The 22,428-nt window shown below is 41.9% G+C and overlaps 1 pseudogene; it reads right to left on the bottom strand.

Annotated features, from left to right (window-relative positions):
* LOC110569859 overlaps positions 1-14,980 on the bottom strand; it is a 26,274-nt pseudogene extending 11,294 nt beyond the window's left edge.
* Positions 14,981-22,428: the final 7,448 nt, after the last annotated feature.

Below are 22,428 nucleotides of genomic sequence, written 5' to 3'. Positions count from 1 at the left end.
GCCGAGCAGGGAGCCCGATGCGGGACTCGATCCCAGGACTCCAGGATCATGACCTGAGCCGAGGGAGTCGCTTAACCAACTGAGCCACCCAGGCGCCCTAAATAAAATCTTTAAAAAAAATAAAATTCAGATTCCAGGGCTCCACCTGAGGTTCTGATTTAGTCAAATCTGCTGACAGCCAGGGAGCTATGTTTTCAATAGGTAACTCCAGGAGGCTCTGATGAAGCTCGTACCTGGAGCAACACCGGCTTATGTTATGATACCCGGTGTTCCTAGCTGGTACATTTTTATGCTGTGGTGGAGAGCCCGCACTTACAATTCCTTTGGTCAGCTTTCCAGATCCACGAGTTAATAGCACTGGGACAATTATTGAATTTCTCTGAGACTTTGTCTTGACATCTGCAAAATAGGGATAATAAGAACGACCCCCAGATGGCTGGGGTGAAGATGTAATGAATACCCTATGAAACAGTGAGCCTGGTGCCCAGTAGATGCTCAGTAAGGGCTATTTTTCTGGTCTCTTCATCCTGACAGGCGGTAGGACCCATTGATAAGGGAAGTCTACGTGAAGTGGAAAAACTGTTTTTAGAATGCTTTGCGGAGTGGAACTGTCAATGCCCATAAGTGAGATATGATGGTCAAATATTCATTGGCACCTCAGAAAGCAGATAGCTCTGTTGGTGGGGTGGGGGAGGGGTGGAGAGGTATCAGATTCTTCAGAAGCCTAAGAATCATGACCGGAAAGAGTGACAGGCACGGTAGGCAACAGCTGTTGTCATGAGAGACCAACGATATACGCAAGAGGCACAGAAGGGCTGGTCATGCCTCAACCCCTCCAGTCTTTTCCAAATTGCTGTGAACTTCCAGTGTCAGCACAATCATCTGTGTGTCCCCAGACAATGACAAAATGTATAATGATTCTATGTTAAGACTGAGCCTTATCCAAGTCGATTGTGTCCATGTGGATAGAATCCTCCAGAATATTTTCTTTTCATTTCAGTGAAGGATCTAAAACATGGCACGTCGTATGTTATTTCCAAATAATGTGAGAGATTTTCTTGAAGTCTCTGTGCTACAATGACGACCAAATATCTGGTTTCTTCAAGTTTTGTTTTTTTTCTTCAATTTGGCACTTTCTTTCCTATTTTTTTTTTTTAAAGATTTTATTTATTTATTTGAGAGAGAGAAAGAGAGCATGAGAGGGGATAGGGTCAGAGGGAGAAGCAGACTCCCTGCCGAGCAGGGAGCCCGATGCGGGACTCGATCCCGGGACTCCAGGATCATGACCTGAGCCGAAGGCAGTCGCTTAACCAACTGAGCCACCCAGGCGCCCCTTCTTTCCTATTTTTAATGCTGCTTCTCCCATTGTGTCTCCGTCCGATGTGTCTCCTTTTCCTTCATAGCTTCTGTCTTTGGAAATTTCATGGTTTTCTTTCTTTGTCCCTTCTTTCTTGTTTTGGAAAAAGAAAAGACACCCCCCCCCTTTTTATTTTCTTACCCAAAGAGCCAGAATCCATTATTAAAATGTGTGCCTTTACTCTGTTTTCTGGCCTTTGCATCTCTCTGCGGCTGTAGACCAGTAGATGGGGCACGTCTCCTGCATTAACCAGCACAGGCAGTAGTAGGGTGGGGTGTTTCCCCCTCCTCTGTCATTCTCGCTGCAGTGAGAGCGTGGTTGCGAGCTGCTGTACCACAAAGCAAGCCTCCGAGTCTTGGCTAGACTGGGGCACACACTCTTCTGCCTCGTGCCTGCAAGGCTGGGCCGAACGGCCGCTGATCTAGGCAGCTGGTAGCCGCAGAACAGTGAGGGCTTGCGCCCATGTGCATGCTTGTGGGGTGCATGCCCTTGTTTTGAGGAGTTAGCAGCTTTGTGCCCAGTGTGCCCTTTCTTCCCCCTTCTCTCTCTTCCCCTCCTCGCCATGATTCCTTTTGGACATCCACACTTCCCCTCTTGCTGTTGCTCCTGGTTTGCAAGGTCCCCAGGATACAGCACCATGTACTTTGAAGACTGCAGAATACAATCAGAAGCCGTTAGAGCTGGAAGGAAACTTCACTGTCATCCAAGACGGACCGCAACAGGGCCCAGGTTACCAAAGGACCCCTGTTGGCATTGGGGGCAGCCCTTGTCTCTGACCGGACTGGCAGCAGGGTCCTTGCCGTGGCCAAGGTGACATCCCTTAATGGGGGGGCTCACGGCATGGAGAACCGCCCGACTTGCCCGCTCTGACTAAAGTTACCCGACGCCACTGTCAAACAGCTGATTTGATCTTTTTCACCAAATCAAGCAGCTGTTTTAACTTTGCTGTATGTTGGGGAAGATGCAAGCGTCAGCTTTTGGATGAATTTGTTCCGTATGTTGCCTGCTGTGGCATCATGTGCGTTTGGGGACTTGTTCGATACTGAGAGCTTGTCAAAGGTCCATCTGAATCAGCTGGGGTACTTGAAATAAACCCGCAGATTCATGGATCCTATTTCTGTTCTGTAGCATTAGAATCTTTTGGCTTCGGGCTTGGGAATTTGCATTTTTAACAAGTTTGAAGAAATACCGGAAGTTTGAGCACTTCTGAGATGTTGCTGGTCACTGATTTCTTGATGTCCCTCACCTGTTTTGGCTGGACCTCCACTTTCCACTCCCCATTCTGGGGAAAGCAAAGCTTAGGGGCCATGTTCTGTGCAGAACTTGGGGCTGGGAACCAATAAAGCCAAGTCATTGTATATTTTTCTGAGTGAGGGCTGGGATTTTCTTTGGTAAAAAAATAGTTCAGGAAAGCCCATTTGAAGAACTTCTCTTTGGGGGAAGCCAGCCACTTGCTTCTATGATGATCAAGTTAAGGACATTTGTCCTGAAACTTTATTAGAACCCTGGGCTGGCATCTTGTGAAAGGTAAGTGGTGTGACAACACATTACCAACAAGCTCTCTTCATTCAACATATTTGAAAATCCTAATATTTATTGTCTATGACCAGGGACTTCATATCAAAAGGCCAAAATTCTTACTGCCTTGAAGAGATTCGTGTAGAAATATAAAGAATTGGCTGATTCCAAGATGTTTTCCAAGTTTCTAGGATATCTTAGGGGTTTGTGGCAGAGGTTTCTAGGTGTCACCTGACATCACTTCTCCCTTCTTCCTTAGAACAGAACCCTCCTTGGGGCGCCTGGGTGGCTCAGTCGTTAGGCGTCTGCCTTCGGCTCGGATCATGATCCCAGAGTCCTGGGATCGAGGCCCGGGTCGGGCTCCCTGCTCGGCAGGAAGCCTGCTTCTCCCTCTCCCACTTCCCCTGCTTGTGTTCCCGCTCTCACTATCTCTCTCTCTGTCAAATAAATAAATAAATAAATAAATCTTTAAAAAAAAAGAAAAAAGAACAGAACCCTCCTTGCATTCAAGGTGTTCAAAGACTGCGCTGAATCCAGTGCAAGACCACATTTCCCAGCCTCCTTTGCAGACAGTTGTGGCCATGTAACTAAATTCTGGACGATGAATTGTAAACAGAAATGTCACATGGGATTTCTACTTAAAGGTCACAGACTCACTGGAGAGGGATCTCCTTTTGTCTTTTTTCTCTCGTTCCCTCCTGCTCCTTTGAATGTGAGATGTGAGAGCTGGAGTTTGACTGGTCATCTTGGACTGTGAAGCAGCCTTGAGGATAAAAAGCAGTGCTGAGGATGGCAAAACAGAAAGACCGAGCTTAGGTTTCTGATAACTTTGTGGTACCGCCACACCAGCCCTGGATGGAGTGCCTTCAGCCTTGTACATAAAAGAATAAATCTGGTGTCTTTTGCCACTAATATTTTGAGTTTTACGGGTTTTTTGGTTTTGTTTTGTTTGTTTTTTAGAGAGGGAGAAAGTGCAAGCCAGGAGGGGCAGAGGGAGAAGGAGTGAGAGAGAGAATCTCAAGCAGGGTCCACACTTAGCGCAGAGCCCAATGTGGGGCTTGGTCTCATGACCCATGAGATCATGACCTGAGCCAAAACCAAGAGTTGGACACCTAGTCAACTGAGCCACGCAGGCGCCCCAAGTTTTACATTTTATATGCAGTTGAAACTAGTTCTGATGCACACTATAAATCTCCTTCTGTTACAGGGGTTCTCAAACTTTATCTTGTATCAGAATCACCTGGAAGACTTTTAAACACACACATAGCTGGGGCTGTCCCCAGACTTTTGGAGTCAATAGGTTTGGGGTGGGGTCTGAGAACTTGCATTTCCAATGAGCTCCCATGTGAGGCTAATGCTGCCAGTCCCAGGACTGCACTTTGAGAACCACTGCTCTATCAAGATCATCTTACCTTGTCAGCCAGCTGCCTACTCAGGTCATTGAGGGTGAGCATAGGGCAGCTAATTTCACATCTCTGAGCTGATACTGTAAGAGCTCCCTCCCCACCTCAGTAAAACGAATACAAATGCCGCAGTTGATTGGCTTCGAGCCAAGTCACTTTGAAATTACTCAGTTCAGCAGCAGTGCCGTATCTGGGTTATCCTCACTGCCTCCCCCCATCCCCGATACTAACTCCTCACTCAACCTTATAACCAAAATATGCAAACAACTTCCAGAGAAGCCTCTTACAGGGAACTCCTTCACGGTCATCAGTTCACACCAAGTTCAAGATGGAGGGGAAAGGCAGTCCATTCTCCTCATTCATGCTGGGCAAGACCATGTTCTTGTATCTGCTGGGAGGCAAAACTTATGTAGGTGGAAAGGACAAATGTGTTCCTTCTCATATGCTAAAATGCCAGATCAAACTTAGGATATCACTGGTGGTTTCTGTCCCAGGTCAGTGCTGACTTGCCCTTTGTTACTGGTGCTTGCTAGGAGCCGCTCCTTCTTTGCACTTTTTTGCTGGATGGGTTAAGTCCAGTCTTCCCCACCTCCTGTAATCCCACACCAAGTCCTGAGGAAATCCTATCTCAATTAACATTCCCCAATCTTTTGTCCTAATTCCATTATACAGTGTACTTTGGAGTCAGATGTACCTGAGTTTGAAGCCGGTCTTGACTACTTACTCACTGTGTGAATTTCAGCAAGTGAGTGACCTAGCTAAGATCCAGTCACCTCATTTGTCAAGATGCAGCTAGTTGCACGGACTTCACAGGGCTAAGGTAAAGATGAAATGAGATGGTGCTTATAAGGGGCTTAACACAGTTCCCAGCTCCTGGTAAGTGCTCAATACATGGTATTTATTATCACTAATGGCAGCATTTCAATCCCTATATGATACCAAAAGCAGGACCTACAAAAGAAAAACATGGACACATTGGACTTGATCGAATGAAAAACTTTTGCTTTGCAAAAGCTCCTGCTATGAGAAGGAAAAGACAAGCCACTGACTGGGAGAGAATATTTAGAAAGTACATGTGCAAAAAAAGACTCATAGCCAGAATATATAAAGAACTTTCTAAATTCAACAGTAAGAAGAACATTCCAGGGGCACCTGGGGCACTCAGTCAGTTAAGCATTGGACTCTTGATTTTGGCTCAGGTCATGATCTCAGGGTCACGGGATCAAGCCCTGCATTGGGCTCCACACTGGGCATGGAGTCTGTTTAAGATTCTCTCTCTCCCTTGCCCTCTACCCCTCCCTTCCCCTGCTTGCGTGTGCACGCACTTTCTCTCTCTTCCTTAAAAAAAAAAAAAGAAATAATCCAATCAGAAAATGGACAGAAGACTTGAACAGAAGTTTCACCACAGAAGACAAATGGATGGCAAATAAATACATGAAAATTATTCAGCATCGCTAGCCATTAGGGAAATGCAAATGAAATCATGAGAAGATACCACTACATTAGAATGGCTAAAATGAAAGTGACTCATCATACCAAATTCTGGCAAGAATGCAGAGATATGGACTCTTTCATAATTGCTGGTGGAAATGTAAAATCATACAATCATCTAGAAAGGAGTATGGCGGTTTCTTAAATTAAACCTATACTTCTCATACAACTGGGTATTTATCTTAGAGAAATGAAAACTTATATTTACATGAAAACATATACATGAATATTCTTGGAAGCTTTATTTGTAGTAGCCCCAAACTGGAAACAACCCAAATGTCCTTCATCAAGTGAATGGTTGAACACATTATGGTACACTCAATCCAATGGAATACTAGTCAGCAATAAAAACGAATAAACCATTGATACACACAACAACTTGGGTGGATTTTAAGGGCGTTCTGTCGAGTGTCTTAATCCCTTTGGGCTCCTATAACACAATACCACAGACTAAGTAGCTTATAAACAATAGAAGCTTACTTACCACAGTTTGGGAAACTGGGAAGTCCAAGATCAAGGTGCCAGCATGGTCTCATTCCGGTGAAGATCCCTTTCCTGGTTGATTGCCTGCACCTTCTTGCTCTGTCTTCTCATGAAGGAAGGAGCAAGGGACCTCAATGGGATCTCTTTTATAAAAGTACTAATTCCATTCACAAGGGCTCCACCTGCATGATCTAAGCACCTCTCAAACACTTCCTAACACCATCATCTTTGGGGGCTAGGATTTCAACATAAGAATGTGGTGGAGGTGGGCCACAACATTCAGATCAGAGCACCGAGTGAAGAAAGCTAGTTTCACAAAGTCTTATACTTGATGGTTCCATTTATGTAACATTCTTGAGGTTATGTAGCATTTGTTGTTTTTTTTTAATTTTTAAAAATTTTAAAAAAGATTTATTTGTCACACAGAGAGCGAGTGCACAAGCAGGGGGAGCAGCAGAGGGAAGGGGAGAAGCAGGCTCCGTGCTGAGCAGGGAGCCCAATGCGGAACTCGATCTCAGGACCCAGGGATCATGACCTGAGCCGAAGGCAGACACTTAACAGACTGAGCCACCCAGGCGTCCCTGTTATGTACCATTTGCAATGACAAAATCATAGAGATGGAGAACAGAGAGGTGGTTTCCAAGGGTGAGGGAAGGGGAGGGGAGGAAGGAGGTATGACTATAAATGATGCAGCGCAAGGGAGTTCCTTTGTGGTGGTGATGTCACAAATTCACACATGTGACACAATGCCATGGACTCATACACAGACATACAAAAATGAGTGCCTTCAAATACTGGTGAAATCAGAGTAAGATCTGTGCTCTTGTAACTTCTGCCAGTTCACTGCCTGGTTTTGACGCTACATGATAGCTACGTAAGGTGTCACCACTAGGGGAGGCCCAGTGATGGCTATGTTGCATTGTACTATTTTTGCAGCATCTTGTGAATCTATAATTATTTTACTACATCAGAAATTAATGCTGTATTGTATGGTGACTAACATAAGATAATAAAATTAAATTAAAAAAATAAAAATTAAATTAAAAGCTAAAAAAATTAGCAACAATGAAATTGCAGTCACCATCAACAGCCAATTCAATCAGTAAAACGAGAGAAAAAAATCCTCAGGAATATTGGTTTTCATGAATTAATTCATTGGAGAAAAACTGGATTTTGAAGAGATTTATGAACGATACTGAATTTTTCTTCAGACGGTTACTGGGCCGTGTTTTCTCTTTCTGGAGCCGGGTGCGTGTCGTGTTATCATGAGAGCTTTAGCATCCTATGGAACATTGAGTGGGAATACATTTTTAAAAAGGAATTGAGTGTTGAAATTATCCTCTGATCACAAGATAACCTTTTCATTATACAAATGTCTGTTTTTCTGGGCACACTACAGAAATGTCTAATTTTCTGCCCACTCTCAAGTTCTAGGTAGCAGTGATAAGGTGACTTGTAGTGCCTTTCCCTAAGCATGAAGACTTAATCGTGGGCGGTGGTGTTGAGCCGTGTTAAAAAGTCACCCTGAACTGAATCTAGTGAAAGGACAGCTTTAAAAGAGCAACGGAGCAATTCAACCCTTAAGCAGAGAGCTTATTTATATGGCACATTTCGGCTGGGAAGAGATTTTATGACCAAATCTTAGAGCCTTAAAGATGAAGTCTATAATATAAACATGCTAGCAGCATTAACTCTAACAGTACAAGGCGGGCTTGGCGCACAGCCCCATTTATTATCTTGGTTCTCTTTGGCATGAAAGACATTTCAGTAGTCAGTGTAACACTTTCATTTATATGCTTCTCATCTATGCACTTTGAGACGTGATACAGAACTACATGTAAAATTGAATTATAAACCCCACTGTATATTTTAACCCACAGAGTAGATTCAAACTTTGGGTTCTGGAATGGAGTTTTTTAAAATTAACATATAACGTATTATTTGTTTCAGGGGTACAGGTCTGTGATTCATCAGTTTTACACAATTCACAGAGCTCAACATAGCACATACCCTCCCCAATGTCTATCACCCAGCCACCCCATCCCTCCCACCCCCCACCACTCCAGCAACCCTCAGTTTGTTTCCTGAGATTAAGAGTCCCTTATGGTTTGTCTCCCTCTCTGGTTTCATCTTGTTTCATTTTCCCCCCTCTCTTCCCCTATGATCCTCTGTCTTGTTTCTCAAATTCTTCATATCAGTGAGATCATATGATACTTACCTTTCTCTGATTGACTTATTTCGCTTAGAATAATACCCTCTAGTTCCATCCATGTCATTGCAAATGGCAAGATTTCATATTTTTTGATGGTTGCATAATACTCCATTGTATGTGTGTGTGTGTGTGTGTGTATAAATATATATATATATCCCACATCTTCTTTATCCATTCATCTGTTGATGGACATCTAGGCTCTTTCCATAGTTTGGCTATTGTGGACATGGAACGGACTTTTATCACTTCTTTCCCTCTGACAAAATTAGACTTTGGGATATAGGATGGGCAAGCCAAAGCTTCCTTCTGGTTTGTTCTGACTATTCTTTCCAGCAAGAAGTAAATGACTGAGAATTATCTTTTGTCGTCTGGGTTGCCAGCTAGGTTAGTTTGGTTATAGTAAAATAAGGTCATGGGTGGAGAAAGCAACAAAAACTATCAATTATTTGCTTTCTATAACTCCTGCTTCTGAGCCCTCATATATGCTGTTCCCTCTATTTACGGTGCTCTTCCATCTTTCTCTCTACCTCAAACTTTGCCCCTGCATGTTATGAAAGGTTAATTTATTTTTTATTTTTTATTTTTTTTTAAAGATTTTATTTATTTATTTGAGAGAGAGAGAACGAGAGACAGAGAGCATGAGAGGGAGGAGGGTCAGAGGGAGAAGCAGACTCCCTGCCGAGCAGGGAGCCTGATGCGGGACTTGATCCCGGGACTCCAGGATCATGACCTGAGCTGAAGGCAGTCGCTTAACCAACTGAGCCACCCAGGTGCCCGGTTAATTTTTTTTTAAAGTAGGCTCCACACCCAGTGTGAAGCCCAACGTGGGGCTTGAACTCACGACCCCGAGATCCAAATCTGAGGAGAGATCAAGAGTCAGAGGTTTAACCGAATGAGCTACCCAGGTGCCCTGGAAAGGTTAATTTTTATTCAACCTTCAGAACTTAGCTCAAAACTTACTTTCTAAAAGAAGCCCTAGATTACATCAAGTCCCCATTATACTCTCTCCTGGCATCCTGGACTTCTCTTTCATAGTATTTATGACGGATGTAATTGAACAATTAATTTATAATTAAATTTCACATGATGTCTTTTCTACTCTACAGTAAAGTCTACAAGGGCAGAGAGATGTCTGACTTACACGGATTCACATCCCCAGTACCCAGTACAGGGCCTGGCATATACTAGGTATTCAACAAACATTGGTTGAATAAAGTAAAGAAAGCAGGAAGACAAAAGTAGAAGCAGAAGAATGGTAATAATCATATTATCTACGTTTATTGAGCACTTAGTATACACAATGCTAGGCATTGGGTAAATGCTTTGCATAGGTTATGGTATTGGATTCTTACCACAACTCTAAGATAAATACTCTCCTTATCCCCATTTAACAGATAAGAAAACTGAGGATTAGAGAGTATGAGGAAGTTGCTCAAGGCTACATAGGTGGTAACTTTTTTTTAAGTAGGCTCCATGCCCAGTGTGGCGCCCAATGTGAGGCCTGAGATCAAGACCCTAGCTGATCAAGAGTCAGATGCTCAACCATCTAAGCCACCCAGGCACCGCTCGGTGGTAACATTTTTGAGTCATGTAATAGCTGCTTTCATATTCCTTTTCACTCCTTTTTCCCTCCTTTGTCCATTTTATATCTACACTCACCCTTTCTCAGGGGAGAAAATTTCTGATGTGAGAGAAGTGCCTTTGTTCTGGACATTCTTTGAGGACATTGCTCCCTGGGGACAAGCTGCTTCTAGAGCATGTATTTTATGGGGTAGCCAAGGGCAGATCAAGTTGCCTGATTCAGAGCTTCAAAATATCTTTGTGGCAGCTGGTGTGTGTTTGGATGATACGCTGAGGCGGGTACAAAAGCGCTGTTCTGCTCATTCTAATATATATGATAATACTGCATTTTAGTTATAGGGTACTTTTTTTAAATCAAGGGTCTAAAAGTTCTTTTTCAATATGTCAATTTTGAATAACACAATACAACTAGGCTGCGGGAGCTTTCTCAGTGGCATTTGGAAACACATTAAAAATATGCAGCTTGACTTTCCATCCCCTTCACACCCTCTGCATTTCCCTTTTGGAGAGCTCAGAGGGAGGGATAGCGGGAAGAAAATCCACCCAAAGAAAGGAAAATAGAATTTCACCCCTGTGGAAAACACCGTGCAAACACAAATCTATTGTTCTTAATTCAGTTTCCGGCTTCCATGCCCGCCTTTTTGTGTCTGTCATTTTATTTGTGTTTAATAGTGATTTTCCATTTAGGGGTGTTCTTTTATTTACCTCTCCTCATGCCTGTCTTGCTAGTCTTACTGTTCTGTTTGCTGCTTCAGCTTATTTTTATGTTGTTCTTGATGATTCTTGCTCTTGTTCACCACGTTCATTCACTTTATCTGCATCGTTCCCTAAATCTCCACTCCCTCTTAGTTCCTCAGATCCCAGACAGGTCTTTCTTCCAACTCCAAGAATACACTGATTCTAAACCTTGACCCTTTTTAGTTAACTAATTTTATTTCCTTAATTAATCCCTATGTGTTTTATTCTCAAAATCTCTCCACAATTTTCTCTAATTGAATTTCCAGATCCATATTTTCTTATGAGGTTTCCTTCTGGCAGAGCATTTACTTGGTTTCTTTTTTCCTTCATTACTGAGTTTAATTGGAGAGGCTTTTTTTTTTTTTTCCATCTCTGCTTTTGGTCTTCCAATGCACATGAACTAAACAGTTTGAAGCAGTGAGTGAGGGGGGCAAATAGAAGGAGCACTGGAATTGGAGTCCCAAGGTCTGTGCTCATGTCTCAGCTCTGCCACTTAGTCCTCAGAAGCTCATCTGTGGAATGGAAAAAATGATATTACCGGCCCTGCTAAGGGATCAAATGAGATAAAATGATGTAAACAGACTGTAAATGTCTCCTACTCGGGGGATTTTTAGTCCTCACGGAACGGTTCGTTTCCGTAAAATGGCACCTCTTTTCCAGTTAAGCATAGCTCTAAAATAAAATGTTAGAAAATGTGAACTTAAGCATTAGAAGATGAAAACCTTATCAGATTCTCCAAGAGGTTCTAATTAACCTTTGGTAAATACATCTTGGTAATGGTGGCATAGAGGATGCCAACAGCATCTCCATCTCTTGGCGGTAGCGTGTACCCCAAGAAGGCTGTAGGGGAAGGGAAAGCATATGGAAACTTACTTGCAAGATTAACATGAAACTAGAATTCAACCAGAATTAAAAGAGATCTTAGATTCTCGGGTCCAGAAACTGTCATTCCAGTTTCCCATACAGAGATGGAATCTTACCTTTATCATTTATTTAAGTGGGTTGTACAAATTTTGCATACGTACTTTTTAGTAGTGGGTACTTGCTCTTTTGAGAAGCAACCTATTTCATGGCCAGATGTCTTGTTTTATGTAAAATGACCCATAATGTTTACCTGCTACTTCTAGTGACTTCCCGAACAAGTCCAATTCTTCTTATTTGAGACAGCTCTTGGAAATTTCTGAACAGTTTCTAGGTTATTCTTTTCGACAGGCTACATTTCCTGTCCCTTGAATGGTTTCTCATATAACATGGATTTTCATGCCCTTCGACATTCTCAGATTGCTCCATTTATCAGTGGCCTCTATGAAACTGAGCCTCTGTAGCTGGATGCAGTACTCTGGACCTATTCTCACCATAGAGATCTGGACAGTATGATATCACTGAAGAGGCTCATTTGCCTTGGGAGCATGGGTGCTGTTGCTGGTTTGAGAAAGCTCCACTGCAGTCCATAAAATTCTCTAGCAAGAGCCAATAAGCTAGTTTTTATGTGTATGTCAAGAACTTGCATAGATTAATTTATTTTCAGTAAGACTATAGAGGGCTTTAAGTTAAACTATGGATAATGAAATTCTTATTATTATGTAGAAACCAGAGGTGTCCATGCAATATAATTAGAACTACTTGAGGTTACGATATTCCATGTGTCATGTTTATGCAAAGGATAGAATGCTCGGTGTCAAGTTCTTATTTATCATTCTTCTTTAACCTTTACTGAGTTTTTACTTTGCTGTCTGCATGTGAAGTATTTTACATATACAACAGCCCTATGAGGTAAGACAGTTATTACTCTCATTTTATAGATAAGGATACTGAGGCACAGAGGGGTTTATTAATTTGTCCAGGGGAAGCTAGCAAGTAGATCTGAGCCTGGGAAGTCTGACTCTGAACTCCATCCAGCCTCACCTCCCCGTGCAGTGCATAATTGGAAAATATTACTTAGGGTAACTGGTTGATTTTTGTTAAAATCTGAACAAGTCCTTATCCTCAGATTTCTCTCTCCCAAGTTTTCAATCTCCATTCCATGGAACATTGGTACTTCAAGATGACATGGGGCGGGGAAAAAGGAGTTCACATTTTTCAGTTGCCATTTTTAACTTAGTCACTTTGACCATGCTACACTAAAGGCTTGACTCAAATGTCAGTGACTGACAGGTTTCCATGAGATATTGTACATGAGAGCATGTTGTCGATGCCAAATACGTGGTGCATGCTTATAGCTTCTCAGATTATTCATGAATTTTACATGCCTAAGAATGCCACTTAAAACAGTTACTTCTCTGATCATTTACATATCTTTACAAAGTATTCCAAAACTTGCTGACTTTATGGTTATCGGCAGTTGCAACACAGATAATTATAATGAATTAGGCAGTTTAAGACCCAAATGCAGAGGCTATGTTAGAATAGAAACACTGGTAAAGAACAGGAAATGGGAAACATTTTAAATCCTATCATGGTCTTTTGTAATTCTCTGAAGCAGAAATTCAGTTAAGTCCAACTGTCCATGATGCTCAAGGAAGCATGGAGGAGTAATTTACATGAGTTGTTTGGCACCGCCCCTGCATATACTTCCATAGCACCCACAACAGCGACAATAAATACACATAGCAATTCTCGAAGGTAACACTGTGTTTTAATAGAACAATGAATCTGAGCGCTCTATGGCCATCTTTATTTTATCATTACAGTCCTATTTGCTAGCTAACTTCCTTTTATCCATCTTTGTTCCCCACACATGATGAGTAATTCTTTCAGTTGTTCATACCATCCCCCTTCACGCAATGTATTTACTGAATTATCATGGCCCACTTAGAAGCATCACTTTGGGAGACTAAACAAATTAAGTCCATTCAATCTCTCTGTGTAAATGACATTTTCAAAGACAAGTTGGAAAAAAAAAAAGTCAATCCATTTGGTAGAAGACACAATAAAAATGTCACGAAAACCGGGTGTAAAGTCAAACCAAGCAAGTTTGTACATTTTTATTATTATTATCTTTCCAAAATGGAAAGGAAAATAGAGAATACATGAACCTTAATTTTTGAGACCAGCCCGGGAAACTGTAATTGCATTAGCAACATCCGACAGTGCTATCAACACTGAGCAATTCCTCTCATCTCAACACAGTGGCCGACTCAGAAAATCACACCTTCCAGCTCATGGGATTTGTGACACTTAGTAATGCATGTGTAATTGGGTAAAAATAGTCCTTACTGCAAGCTTTATTTCTTGTTTGCTTCTGTATTTCTCTAAAGGAAAAAAATACTCATGGATCTCTTCCTCCTTCTTCAAAAAGGCTATAGTCAGATCCCCTTGGAAAGAGTATATAGCATGACCTTCTTCAATCCTAGTCACCTGATGGCTGCCATATTGCCGACAGGAGAGAGTTGCGCCAGCAGAAGCCCTGGGAGCTCTTGCTCCCCCTACAAAGAAGCTGGAGGTGCTGGAAGATCCCAGTCATCTGTTGACTAGATCCCTTTGCCTCCTCTTAGGCCTACTTTTTCTCCTGGATGCTATTTCCAGAGCTTTTTCCTAAAATATGAATCATATAATGTTCCTCCTCTGTTCAAACACCTACCATGGCTTTTTCTTGCTGATGGCTTCAAGTCTAAACTTCCCAGCATCCATCCAGAGAACAAATCCATTAGGAAATCCAGTGCCATCCACTCGGTAATGCCAATTTTCCTCTCCTCCACATCTCCAACCTTCTGCCCTTGCCTTGCTTCATACCCATGTTCTCCCCCTGTTGGTTCTGGGTTCCCTCCCTGAGCTGACTTTCCTTCTCCCTTCTGCTTGTTCAAATCCCTGCCTTTCCTCCAGTTCCCACTTACCTTCCACGCCGTCCATGAGGCTTTCTCTCTTCATCTTCCTATCATTCGGTTGGAGACCTTTCCTGCAAGAAAGGAGCCAGGATATACAAAGACAGAAGGGAATTGGGTGTGGGAAAGTTTACCCCTCACATTCATTCATTCATACATACATACATACATACATTTATTTATTTATTTTACTTTTTAAAAAATCACGTTTAATCAAGTGTAACATACACACAGAAAAAAGCACAGATCATAAGTGTCAAGCTTGATGATTTTTTACAAAGTGAACTTACCCATTTACCAGCACCCAGATTGGGAAACAGGACATAATGAGCATCCCTGAGTCACCCTTGTGCCCATTTCCAGTTTCTACTGGCATCTTCTAGGATAACCACTATCATTACTTCTATCACCATTCGTTAGCTTTCACTAATTCAGACCTTTTTCAAGTCGGAAAAGAGTATTCACTCTTTTTGTGTGTTTTCTCTCCTCAAACACTAGGTTTCTGAAATTCATGTATGTTGTTACATATAGATGTACTATATTTATTCTCATTGCTGCATACTATTATATTCCATTAATATACTTCAACTTATTGTTGATTTTTTTTTTAAGATTTTATTTATTTATTTGAGAGAGAGAGAATGAGAGACAGAGCACGAGAGGGAAGGGGATCAGAGGGAGAAGCAGACCCCCCGCCGAGCAGGGAGCCCGATGCGGGACTCGATCCCGGGACTCCAGGATCATGACCTGAGCTGAAGGCAGTCGCTTAACCAACTGAGCCACCCAGGTGCCCCTTATTGTTGATTCTACTATTGATGAACAATTGGGGAAATTTCTAGTTCAGAGTTAATGTAAATACTTCCACTAGGAATAATTTTGTACATGTCATTTTGTGAATATATATTTGCCTTTCTTTGGGGGAATATAAGTAGGAGTGGAATTGCTGGGTCATAGGATATGCGTATTGATATGGCACATATTTTTTTCCAAAATATTCCAGTAGTTATTCTTATTGACAGTCTAACCAACAATGTACAAACATTCTGGTTGTTTTATTTCCTCACCAGTAATTTGTATTTCTGGCTTTTTTCATTCTTTGTTTTCATTTTAGCCATTCTGGTAGATGTATAGTTGTATCACATTATGGTTTTAATTTGCATTTTTCTAATGACTAATAAAATTAAGCACTGTTTCACATACATATTGACCATTTGGATATTTTCTTTTGTGAAGTGCTTGTTCTAGTATTTTGTCCATTTTTCTTTTGTTTTTTTTATACTTATTTCTTATTAAATTTTTATTTAAATTCAATTAAGTAACATATAGTGCATTATTAGTTTCAGAGGTAGAGGTCAGTGATTCATCAGTCTTATAGAACACCCAGTGCTCATTACATCATGTGCCCTCCTTAATGTCCATCACCCAATTACCCCCTCCCCTCCAGCAATCCTCAGTTTGTTTCTTATGATTAAGAGTCTCGGGGGGCACCTGGGTGGCTCAGTCATTAAGCATCTGCCTTCAGCTCAGGTCATGCTCCCAGGGTCCTGGGATCAGGCCCCTCATCGGGCTTCCTGCTCAGTGGGGAGCCTGCTTCTCTCTTTCCCTCTGCCTCTCCCCCAGCTTGTGCTCTCTCTCTCTCACTCATTCTCTCTCAAATAAATAAAATCTATTAAAAAAAGTCTCTTATGTTTTGTCTCCCTCTCTGATTTCATTCAGTTTTATTTTTTCCTATCTTCCCCTATGATCCTCTGTTTTGTTTCTTAAATTCCACATATGAGTAAGATCATATGATAGTTGTCTTTCTGGTTGACTTATTTCAATTAGCATAATATCCTCTAGTTCCATCCACATCATTGCAAATGGCAAGATTTCATTTTTTGATGGCTGAGTAATATTCCATTATGTGTGTGTGTGTGTGTGTGTGTGTACTTCTTCTTTATCCATTCATCTGTTGATGGACATCTGGGCTCCTTCCATAGTTTGGCTATTGTGGACATTGCTGCTGTAAACATTGGGTTGCAGGTGCCCTTTCGGATCACTACTTTTGTATCTTTGGGGTAAATACCCAGTAGTGCAATTGCTGGGTTGTAGGGTAGCTCTATTTTCAACTTTTTGAGGAGCCTCCATACTATTTTCTGAAGTGGCTGTACCAGCTTGCATTCTCTCTCCTACATTTTCTCTCTCTCTGTCTCTCAAATAAATAAATAAAATCTTTTAAAAAAAACTTTATTTATTTATTTTAAAGATTTTATTTATTTATTAGAGAAAGCATGAGCAGAGGGGAGGGGTTGAGGGAAAGAGTGAAGTAGACTCCCTGCTGAGCAGGGAGCCTGATGCAGGACTTGATCCCAGGACTGTAGGATCATGACCGGAGTCGAAGGCAGACGCTTAACCAACTGAGCCACCCAGGCACCCTAAAAAAAAGTTTAAAGGATCCCTTTTAATATTTCTTTCAGGGCTGGTTTAGTGACCACAGATTCTTTTAGTTTCTGTTTGTCCTGGAAGCTTTTTATCTCTCCTTCTATTTTGAATGACATCCCAGCTGGATAAAGTATTCTTGGCTGCATATTTTTCTCATTTAGCACCCTGAATATATCATGTTAGTCCTTTCTGGCCTGCCAGGTCTCTGTGGATAGGTCTTCTGCCAGTCTAATGTTTCTACCTTTGTAGGTTACGGACCTCTTGTCCTGAGCTGCTTTCAGGGTTTTCTCTTTGTCTCTGAGATTTGCAAGTTTCACTATTATGTGTCAGGGTGTTGACCTATTTTTACTGATTTTGAGGGGGCTTCTCTTTGCCTCCTGGACTTGAATGCCTGTTTCCTTCCCCACATTAGGGAAGTTCTCTGCTATAATATGCTCCAATATACCTTCTGCCCCCCATTTCTTCTGGGGTCCCAATTATTCTAATATTGTTTTGCTTTATGGTTTCACTTATCTCTCAAATTCTCCCCTTGTGATCCAGGAGTTGTTTATCTCTCTCTTTCTCAGCTTCTTTTTTCTCCATCATTTTGTCTTCTATATCACTATTCTCTCTTCTGCCTCATTTATCCTAGCAGTTAGAGCCTCCATTTTTAAAAAAGATTTTATTTATTTATTTGGCAGAGAGAGACAAAGCGAGAGAAGGAGCACAAGCGTGGGGAGTGGGAGAGGGAGAAGCAGGCTCCCTGCTGAGCAGAGAGCCTGATGCGGACGTCGATCCCAGGTCCCGGGGATCATGACCTGAGCTGAAGGCAGACGCTTAACGACTGAGCCACCCAAGTGCCCCTAGAGCCTCCATTTTTTATTGCATCTCATTATAACCTTTTTGATTTTGACTTGATTAGATTTTAGTTATTTTATTTCTCCAGGAAGAGATTCTCTAGTGTCTTCTTTGCTGCTTTCAAGCACAGCTAGTATCTTTATAATTGTTGTTCTGAACTTGAGTTCTGACATCTTACTAATGTCCATACTGATTAGGTTCCTGGTAGTCGGTACTGCCTCTTGTTCTCCTTTTTTTTTTTTTAAGATTTTATTTATTTATTTGACAGAGAGAGACACAGCAAGAGAGGGAACACAAGCAGGGGGAGTGGGAGAGGGAGAAGCAGGCTTCCCGCGGAGCAGGGAGCCCGATGCGGGGCTTGATTCCAGAACCCTGGGATCATGACCTGAGCCGAAGGCAGATGCTTAACGACTGAGCCACCCAGGTGCCCCTGTTCTCCTTTTTGAAGTGAGTTTTTCTGTCTTGTCATTCTGTCCAGAGAAGAACAGATGAACGAGAGAAGGAAATACTAAAATGGCAGCAATGACCCCAGAGACATATATACTAAACAAATCAGGAGAGACCCAAAACCGAAAAAAATAAAATAAAAAAAAAGAATATAATCAGGAAGGTGAACAGAACAGAGCAATACACCAGATCCTGTGTGTATTTTAGTCTGTTTGTTAGAAAACTAGATCCCAAAATTGTAAATAGAGAAAAATTATATATGTACAAAAATAAAATTAAATACAATGAAAGGATAGAATGTAACTGTAAAAATGAAAATTAAAAAAAGATTAAAAAAGAGTTGATAAAATAAGAAATTGGTTGAAAAAGGAAAGAAAAAAATTAAAATTGAAAGACTAAAGAATTGTGGGGAAAAAACCATGAATTCTATATACTCTTTTCCCCTAGCACTGGAGTTTTACAGTTCTCAATGACTGGTAAACTTGGTCTTGACTAGATGTTCTTGCTGATCTTCTGGGGCGGGAGGTGGGGGGGAGCGGGCGGTGGTTGCTCTGAATCTCAGGTTTCTTGCCCCTGGTGGAATTGCACCACCCTTGCCGGGGGCCAGACTAAGTAATTTGCTCTGGATTGCTCTAGATTGCTCTATGTGGCTTTTGTTCCCTGAAGGTTTTCCGAGCAGCTTTAGATGATGAGAATGGAAATGGCAGGCTCCGAATCTCCAGCCCTGGAGCTGAGAGCTCGGGGCCCTACTCCTCAGTGCGCCCTCAGAGAAAAGCAGTCAATCACTCCTGTCTCCCTGGTTTCCAGTCTCACTCCGTGCTCATCTGGCCTGTGACCGAGCATTTCTATCTCAGGCATGTGACCCTGTTTCAAGTCTCCAAGCCATGCAGACTCCTGCAGCATGCTTCTATGCCATTCCAGGAGGGGGAGAAGGGGGGGGTGTCTCGCAGGTTCTGCTGTTAGTTGGGCTCCTGCTCCAAGAGCAGTTACCCAACTATGCCACAGTTCTCAGTATATGGCAATCCCACGTTGAAAGCCCACTCCCAGGCTCGCTGAATGCAGCTGGCTTCCCTGCTCAGATGCCTGGGAACTCTGCCACAATCATGCACCCCCAGTCTTCCTGTGACCCCAGGGATCCTGAGACCACACTGTCCCACCTAGGATTCCTCCCCACTTCTCCACCTGAGAACCTTTCAGGCAGGGATGTCCCTCACTTGAGCAGACTTCTGTAAGTTCTGATTTTGTGCTCCGCTGCTCTATCACTTTCTGGTAGCCGGCTGATGGAGGCTCCCTCCCCCTGCAGTATATCTTCCCATATATTGCCTCAGATTCACTTCTCCACACCTCCTACCTTGCAGAAAGTGGTCGCTTTTCTATTTGTAGAGTTGCAGCTCATCTTTTCTTAGATCCCTGTTTGAGTTCACAGGTGTTCAGAATGATTTGATAGCTAGCTAGCTGAATTCCTGGGACCAGACGAAACTAAGGTCTCCTACTCCTCCACCATCTTGGACTATCTCCACTCCTCACCTTTATTTAGTTCCATGTAGTCTAAATATGTAATTGCTACATTTCATTCCATTTCCAGCTCCATCTCGATGTCTCATGGCATCTTGAACTTGAGAAGCATCCCTACTTTCTGTCAACATCCCCATGCCTCCTCTTGGGTTCCCTCTTTCTAACAATGATGTCATCCTATACCCAGATGCCCAAAGCTAAAAATTCAAACACTGTCCTTCAAAATCCTTTTCTTTCCTTTATTGCCAATCTATTAACCAAGAACTATAGTTTCCTGTCTTCCATATCTCTCAACATCACCCTCTTTTCTCTTCTTCATTGGTTGAACTGCCAGGTTTTCTCTGATCTCTCCTGCTTCTTTTCCAGCAGCTTTCCAGAAGCTTTTCTTTTCCAGAAGCTTTCTTTTCCAGAAGCTTTCCAGCTTCTTTTCTCTTTCCTTACTCTCTGCCTTATCCTCCTCCACCTTGACCCTAAACATGGGAAGCCAGATGTGGCCCACACCACTCTCTGTATCTGCAGTGTATTCCCATTTCTTCTCTTCAACATCTCCTTTTCAGTCTTCAAAATTCCATTTGCGTATCATCACACCTGAGGATGCTTCCATCCAGAACACCTACCACTCTCAAAGCAAGTTAACATTCCATTTCTCTGTGTGTCCTTAATTCCATCATAGCACTCAAATATCAGTTTTAATGTTGGTTCTCCAACTAAAGTATGAACATTTGAGGGTAAAACACCTGGCATCTACCACAGAACTTTACCACAATGAAGTCCTCATAAAGAATTATTCAGTGAATGAATATCATGTAGTTCTAAGTTTCTGTACATGGCTTTTTAAGAATTATTCATTAGTTTACAGACATAACTTTATCTTTCTAAGATTATAAGGACCTCAACAATCAAAAACTCTGTGTGTCTAAAACTGTACTGGAATAACCCCACACACATGAAGAAGTGTGATAGATACACTAGAGATCATGACTGAGAGTAATAGATCAAATATGTGAACTGACCAAGAGGTTACATTTACACTTTTATTTCTCCTTCCTGCTCAGCCTTTAATGGATACATCTTTGGCTTATTGAGTAGAAGTGTAATCATTTTTCAGGACATCACTTTCAGGTCTAGCCAAGGGCACCCATCAACAGAGCCCATCATCAGCTGCGGTTGACCAGGGCTCTAATTTGGCTGTTATCACTGAACTCTTTTGTAAGAAAGGTTGACTAAGCAGTGACCTTGTCTATTTCACAAGATATAGAGAGCTCTCCCTCTAAACTTCTCCGATAAGTTTCAAGACCTTTCATTTTAATGTCTGGGAGCTATAGATGAGGTATAAATAACCACCGAGGAAGTGGTGTGGTAGAGAAATAATAGCAGATCAATAATCCAACAAGCCAGAATTCTGCTCTCGATGAAACTATTCAAATAAAAAAAAATCAATTGTCACAATAGTTTCAGTTTTTTAAACCTATACAGAATTTAGAATGAAAAAGAAAGTATATGTAATTCAGTAACAGGGATAAATGCAGAACCAAAATGCATAAGAAAAGCTCATATATTGCCAGACTATTCCACTTTCATGTCTTTTTGTGGACATCTGGTGGACCTGGGGCTTGATCACGTTTTGTGATAATTCAAAACATGGCATTTTCTATGCATTTGCCGTACTCCCGCTCTATTATATTGCATCATATGGCTCCTCTATCTCAGCCAAATCACTCCACAACTTGGTCCTGAAAACGCTTCACATTCTGGCTCCTACCCAGATACCCCCACCCCTCATGTCAGTAACCCTTTTCTAAGACATAGCTAAAACCCATAAAGGGTGTATAATGCCTCAAAGGCAAAATGGATACTAATCTGGGGGGACTAAATTCTTCAGGCAGAAAAAAAAAATCCCAAGATGGTTGGGTATGGGTATGTTCAATGCGATTGGAGCATTGTCTTAGGAGTAATCCCTCCTCCAAAAAATTACTATGCCAAAATAGATAATTGCAGTGCCCTGGTCCACTTAGGAGGGTTAAATATAATAATTAGTGACTATTACCTATTGAGTGAGTTAAGGCCAAACTTATCCAAGGAATAAAAAGCAAAGCAATAGTAATTCTGTTCTTAAATTCTCGGTGTTTTCAAAGGGCTTAATATACATTACTGCTTCATAATACTAGTAGTGTTACACCGAGAAGAGTAACTGGTGGGCTATGGACCCAAACATCAATAACACTGTCATGGCCAGCAAGGACTGTTCTTTCTTCAAATCCTAAATAGCATCAGATCATTCACTCATTCAGTCAAAAACATTTTTTGAGGGACACCTGGGTGGCTCAGTTGGTTAAGCATCTGCCTTCAGCTCAGGTCATGATCCCACGGTCCTGGGACCGAGCCCTGCGTCAGGTTCCCTGCTCTGTGGGGAGCCTGCTTCTCCCTTTCCCTCTGCCCGCCACTCCCCCTGCTTGTGCTCATTCTCCCTCTCTCTCTGTCAAATAAATAAATAAAATCTTTTAAAAAATATTTTTTGATTTCCTACTCTGTTCTAGGCAGTGTTCTAAGCACCTGAGGTAAAACCATGGACAAAACAGACAAAAATCCTTGACTTCATGAAGT

Source organism: Neomonachus schauinslandi, chromosome X (assembly GCF_002201575.2).
Source record: "Neomonachus schauinslandi chromosome X, ASM220157v2, whole genome shotgun sequence".
NCBI classification, from domain to species: domain Eukaryota; kingdom Metazoa; phylum Chordata; class Mammalia; order Carnivora; family Phocidae; genus Neomonachus; species Neomonachus schauinslandi.
This window is presented reverse-complemented; position numbering and strand designations above follow the sequence as displayed.